Source organism: Oryx dammah, unplaced genomic scaffold, assembly GCF_014754425.2.
Source record: "Oryx dammah isolate SB20612 unplaced genomic scaffold, SCBI_Odam_1.1 HiC_scaffold_11210, whole genome shotgun sequence".
NCBI lineage: Eukaryota > Metazoa > Chordata > Mammalia > Artiodactyla > Bovidae > Oryx > Oryx dammah.
In genome coordinates, this window is record NW_024080603.1 from 4,781,568 (window position 1) to 4,788,216 (window position 6,649).

Genomic DNA, 6,649 nt, shown 5'->3' on the forward strand with positions numbered 1-6,649 from the left:
TGGGGAATCTCTGTACGCCAAGAAAATACCAAGTCCCCATGTCAGGCTGGACGTTTGTTATTATATTCAGATTGTGGGGAGGGGCATTGCTATCATGCGTGCGTTTAGCTGTGTTACTGCCTCACAACGTGATTAATTTCTGCAAGACAGAAGGAAATAGGAGGTACGGTGATAACATGGCCAGTTAAAGAGAGATGATTTGGCCTCGTGTGTTTAGTGGTGATGACGGTCATGTGCGTGTGCGTGTGTGTGGGAAATGAAGGAAATGACAATTTGGGAAAGGGGGTGGGTCCACAACTGGGACAAGGAGAGCCAAGCTGGGGTCTAGGAACAGAAGTTAAAAACTAGCCACCAAGGCAGGTTGAAAGCAGGGACATAGGCATGTGGGCATGGAAAAATCCAGAAGGCAGAAACCAAGCCAGGGAAGGGCAATCTTCCAGCCAGAAAGGATAGAGAATGTGAACCAGGAAACTGAGCTTTGAGGAGCCCTGGACATTCCTGAAGCCCAGAGGTTAGCCAAGAGGGTGCACACACCAAGGCCCAGACCAATTCTGTCTGAGCTATAGGCAGGGAATTGATTCTGTCTCCTAGATATTTGAACACGCTGCTTGATACCTGATACTATATATTCAGTGAGCCTTTTTGGAGGACACATTCTGGAAACTGCTTTCAGAGACAAGATTTTGAACCATGCAGAACATGAAATATAAGTTCTTTGTCAATGATTTTATTATGTTACTCTTCCTATATTTAAGCAGAAGGGTGCAAGACCAAATTTGGGCTGGGTGGGAGATAGATGGGTGCAATGCTGGGACCGTATTTGGGTTCTTTGTTTAAGCAAATTGTTAAAAAGTTGGAGACTTGGAAAGCCGAACACTAGCTTTTTGTATTAAGGAGTTTTTATTTTTACATGTGATGATGGCATTGTGGTGTTTTTGTGAGTCTGTTTTTTAGAGATATATGCTGAGATATTTATAGAGGAAATCATAGGACTGGAGTTTTCTCCAAAAAATATGGGGGAGTGGGAAGGAGTTAGCTGAAGCAAGATTGTCTCTGAGTTGAATTTTGTCAGAGCTGGAGGATGGATTTGCGGGGACTCATTATGCATGGAGCCAAGGCTTTCCTTGTGATGACAGCTGCCACGGCCATGCGCCAGAAGCTTCTCAGAGCTACATGTCTGCTCTGTGTGTATCGATGGACATCGCTGTTTCTCTCAGATGAAGCCATCCAAAGGCCCGCTTTAATAGAGAGGTGAAACAGAGCCATGAGAAGGTGGGAGTTGTAGAAGAGCTTTTTGTTTGTTATAAATGTCTGTATCCAGCTCTTTCTGCTAAAAATTGAAAAGAAGCAGCATTTTGGAGTTTATCAAGATGAGTAATGATGTGTGGGAAAAGCTCATTGCCCCCTTTCTCTTGTACTTCCTTAGAAGCTGAACCTAATTGTTTAGCAGGCTGAATGGCTGCCCAAACATTCCCAGCCCCCTTATTATAAGGCATGGTCATTTGATTTCATTCTGGTCAATGAGATATAGGCAGAAATGTTATGTAGGACTTTCTGGAAGTCTCTTTAAAGGGAGCTAACTCGTCTAGGAGGTGTGTCTCTCTTTTCTATCCTCTCTTTCTGCTGCTGCCTGGAATGCAGTTGTGAGGTATGGAGCTCCAGTAACTACGCTGGACCACTGAGGGTGGAAGTCACATACCTGGTGTAGCAGAGCACAGAAAAAGAAGGAACCTCGGTCTCTGATGACTTTCTGAAGTGCCAGTCTCTGATCTTATTTTACAAAGAGAAAATATACTTTCATGTAGTTAAGCCAAAACTACTCTAGGTTTTTAATTAGATACAGAAAGCCTAAAAACTAATTAATACAGGTAACAGATTGTTTATTGTCAATAAATACAGCACTAATCAAAAATAAAGGTATATAGAGTTGTTGACTCAGCAGTTCCAGTCAGGATTTCACCTGGTAGATATTCACCAAGAACCAGTATTGTTTGTAAGAGCCAACACTATAAGCAGCCTATGTATCCATGCATGGGGACTGGTTACAGTAATAAGCCTTCAGTGGGATATCAGGCAGCCAGGCAAACAGTGAGACCTGGGTTGGCATGAAAGAGCCTTAGGTCTTATCATTCAGTGAGAATGAATAAGTTACAAAAAAGCATGTGTAATTTGATCTCTTTTGTATAAATTGTATGATATAAATATAAATTGTGTATATAGTTGTTGTTCAGTTGGTCAATCATGTCCTACTCTTTGCGACCCCATGGACTGCAGTACACCACCCTTCCCTATCCTCTACTATCTCCTGGAGTTTGCTCAAGTTCATGTTCATTGAGTCAGTGATGCTAACTAACCACCTCATTCTCTGTCACCCCTTTCTCCTTTTGCCTTCAATCTTTTCCAGCATCAGGGTCTTTTTCAATGAATCGACGACTCTTTGCATTAGGTGGCCAAAGTACTGGAGCTTCAGTCCTTCCAATGAATATTCAGGGTTGATTTCCTTTAGGATTGACTGGTTTGATCTTCTTGCTGTCCAAGGGACTCTCAAGAGTCTTCTTTAGCACAACAATTCAAAACCATAAATTTTTTAGTGCTCAGCCTTTCTTATGGTCCAACTCTCACATTCATACATGACTCGTGGAAAAACAATAGTTTTGACTAGACGGACTTTTGTTGGCAAATGATGTCTCTGCCTTTTTAATATGCTGTCTAGGTTTGTCATAGTTTTTCTTCCAAGGAGCAAGCATCTTTTAATTTCATGGCTGCAGTCACCATTGGCAGTGATTTTGCAGCCCAGGAAAATAAAGTCTGTCACTGTTTTCACTTTTTCCTCATCTATTTGCCATGAAGCAATGGGACCAGATGCCATAATCTTCATTTCTTGAATGTTGAGTTTTAAGCTAGCTTTTTCACTCTTCCTCTTTTACCTTCTGTAAGAGGTTCTTTAGTTCCTTTTGCTTGCTGCCATTAGAGTGGTATCATCTGCATATCTGAGGCTGTTGATGTTTTTCCTGGCAGTTTTGCTTCCAGCTTGTGACTCATCCAGCCTGGCATTTCACATGCTGTACTCTGCATGAAAGCTGAATAAATAGAGTGACAATATACAACCTTGTTGTACTCCTTTCCCAGTTTGGAAACAGTCACTTGACCATGTCTGGTTCTAACTGTTGCCTCTTGACCTGCATACAGTTTTCTCAGGTGGCAGGGAAGGTGGTCTGGTATTCCCATCCCTTTAAGAATTTTCCACAGTTTGTTGTGATCCACACAGTCAAAAGCTTTCTCATAGACAATTAAGCAGAAGTAGATGTTTTTCTGGGATTCCCTTGCTTTCTTTATGATCCAGTGAATGTTGGCAATTTGATCTCTGGTTCTTTAGCCTTTTCTTTCTTTTATTTATTTATTTTTTATTTTACTTTACAATTCTGTATTGGTTTTGCCATACATTGACATGAATCCACCACGGGTGCCTTTTCTAAACACAGAAAACATATCTGTGTTTGTATATTGTGTATCTTATATTGTATAACATTGTATATCTGGAACATCTTGGTACATGAACTGCTGAAGCCTAACTCGAAGGATTTTTACCATTACCTTGGTAGCATGTGAAATGAGTACAATTGTATGGTAGTCTGAACATTCTTTGGCACTACCCTTTTTGGGGACTGGAATGAAAACTGACCTTTTCCAGTCCTGTGGTCGTTGCTGAGTTTCCCAAATTTGCTGGCATGTTGCATGCAGCACTGTAACAGCATCGTCTTTTAGGATTTGAAATAGCTCGGCTGAAATTCCATCACCTCCACTAGCTTTGTTGGTAGTAATGCCCTAAGGCCCACTTAACTTCATATCACACTCCAGGATGTCTGGCTCTAGGTGAGTGACTACACCATTGTGGTCATCCGGGTCATTAAGACCTTTTTTGTACAGTTCTTCTGTGTATTCTTGCCACCTCTTTTTAATCTCTTCTGCCTCTGTTAGGTTCCTACCGTTTCTGTCCTTTATTGTGCCCATTTTCTTGCATGAAATGTTTCCTGACATCTCCAATTTTCTTGGATAAATCTCTAGTCTTTGCCATTCTGCTGTTTTCCTCTATTTCTTTGCGCTATTCATTGAAGAAGACCTTCTTATCTCTCCTTGCTATTCTCTGGAACTCTGCATTCAGTTGGGTATATCTTTCCCTTTCTCCCTTGCTTTTTGATTCTCTTCTTTCCTCAGCTATTTGTAAAGCCTCCTCAGACAACTACCTTGCCTTATTGCATTTCTTTTCTTTGGGATGGTTTCGGTCACTGCCTCCTGTACAGTGTTACCAACCACCATCCATAGTTCTCCAGGCACTCTGTCTACCATATCTAATCCCTTGAATCTATTTGTCACCTCCACTGTGTAATCATAAGGGATTTGACTTAGGTCATATCTGAATGGTCTAGTGGTTTTACCTACTTTCTTCAATATGGGCCTGAATTTTGCAGTAAGGAACTGATGATCTCAGCCACAGTCAACTCTCGGTCTTGTTTTTGCTGACTATATAGACCTTCTCCATCTTCAGCTGCAAACAATATAATCAATTTGATTTCAGTTTGACCAGTTTGTGATGTCCATGTGTAGAGTCATCTCTTGTGTTGTTGAAAAACAGTGTTAGCTATGACCAGTGGGTTCTCTTGCCAAAACTCTGTCAGCTTTTGCCCAGCTTCATATTGTACTCCAAGGCCAAACTTGCCTATTACGCCAGGTATCTCTTGACTTCCTACTTTTGCATTACAGTCCTCTGTGATGAAAAGGACACCCTTTTTTGGTGTCAGTTCTAGAAAGTCTAATAGGTCTCCACGAAACCATTCAGCTTCATCTTCTTTGGTGTTAGTGGTTGGGCCATAGACTTGGATTACTGTGATATTGAATGGTTTGCCTTGGAAACAAACTGAGATAATTCTGTCATTTTTGAGATTGCACCCAAGTAATGCATTTCAGGCTCTTTTGTTGACTGTGAGGGCTATTCCATTTCACCTAAGGGATTCTTGCGCGCAGTAGTAGATATAATGGTCACCTGAATTAAATTCAACCATTCCTGTCCATTTTAGTTGATGTTCAAATATATGGCATATATAATTATGCCATATATTTCATTATATATATTTATTCATTGTATAATATATAAACATATACCATATAGAAATTATATATAATTAAATACATATTATATATTTATTGTTTTATTGTGCCATATATTATGTATCTATAATTTAAATTAAACAATCAATGATATACCATATACAAAATTATATATACATATATAATTTACTGTACCATATATGTGTATATATACTTTTTATATGTGGAGGGTATGTGTGTGTATATGTTTATTCTTTCTCCTCAGAAGGAAGTTAAAATCTACTAACTGAAGGAAAAGTGACCCAGGAAGTTGGTGTGGAGAGAGTCTTTTATTTGTCGCTATGTATATTTTTGTACAGATTGAATTTTTTCTCCACAATCTCTCTACAATTTCTTTTTATTAGTAATAGAGTTATTTCAGATAGCATAATCCTCCCCAAGCCTGACTTTCTAAATTAATAGCACAAAGAGTTTGCATTCATTGAATTTCCTTCAGTATCATTATCTGAATATTTAAAGTACAGCCTGACTTCAGTCTGTATTAATTTAAATGGCTGCAATAAAGGTATTATTTCACACATCCCGTCTCCCCGTCACTGTCCTTCTCTCTTTCCTTTCCCTCTCTTTTACTTCCACTTCTCATCTTCGTCTCCTTCCCTAGCTCTCCTCCTTCCATAAATGTGGACTATTAATTGACTCTCCAAGGACCTGGCCTTCCCAGGGCCCATGCAGAGAATCAGGGGCGACAGAACACAGAGAAGCGTCTCCCCAGGACCTGTGGAGCTAGCTGGGGATTCTGTCTGTCAGCCCCTGGGTGGAAACTGACACTCTGCCTGAACACGCACTCCTGGGAACGGGCAGTAATCTCCACGTGGGTTTTGCTTGGTTGTTTGCTTCTTGCTGATGAATGAGGATACATGTGCACCGACAGGAGTTGGCACGTGTCCAGGAGTTTATTTACTCAAGGCTTCAAATGAAGACAAAGGTTTATTTTGACTCTTTCCTGCGGCATCAGAACCCTGCTTATGAGAACAGGATGAGGACAGCAGGAAGATAGCAGCAAGACCACCAGGTGCCACGAGGCAGATGGTGGAAGAGGTGACATTGGTTTCCGAGGGATTTCACGGCCTGCCAAGCCCACAGGAGCAGCTCAGTGAGGGTTTTCCATTTTAGGACAGTTATTTCTATGGGAAATAACATTGGTTCCTGACCACATACTTTAATGATAAAATCTGAACTGGGGCAACCCTGGGAACCAGAAAGAATTATGTAGGATGATCCAGAAAACTCATGTCTAAAGACTAGCAAGTTTCAGGAGAAGAGTTAGAATAAACCTTTGCTTTCATTTGAAGGCAAGGCTTCCTCTAGAGTTTTGTAGGTGACCACTTGCTGCCTGAGCCTCAGTGACAAGAACTTTCCCATTTAAGGCCCCTGTTTCATGTATGTGAACCCCCATAGGCTTTGGAACCTGAGACCCTGCCCTAATAGTAATAGAATTATTTCAGATAGCATAATCCTCCCCAAGCCTGACTTTCTAAATTAA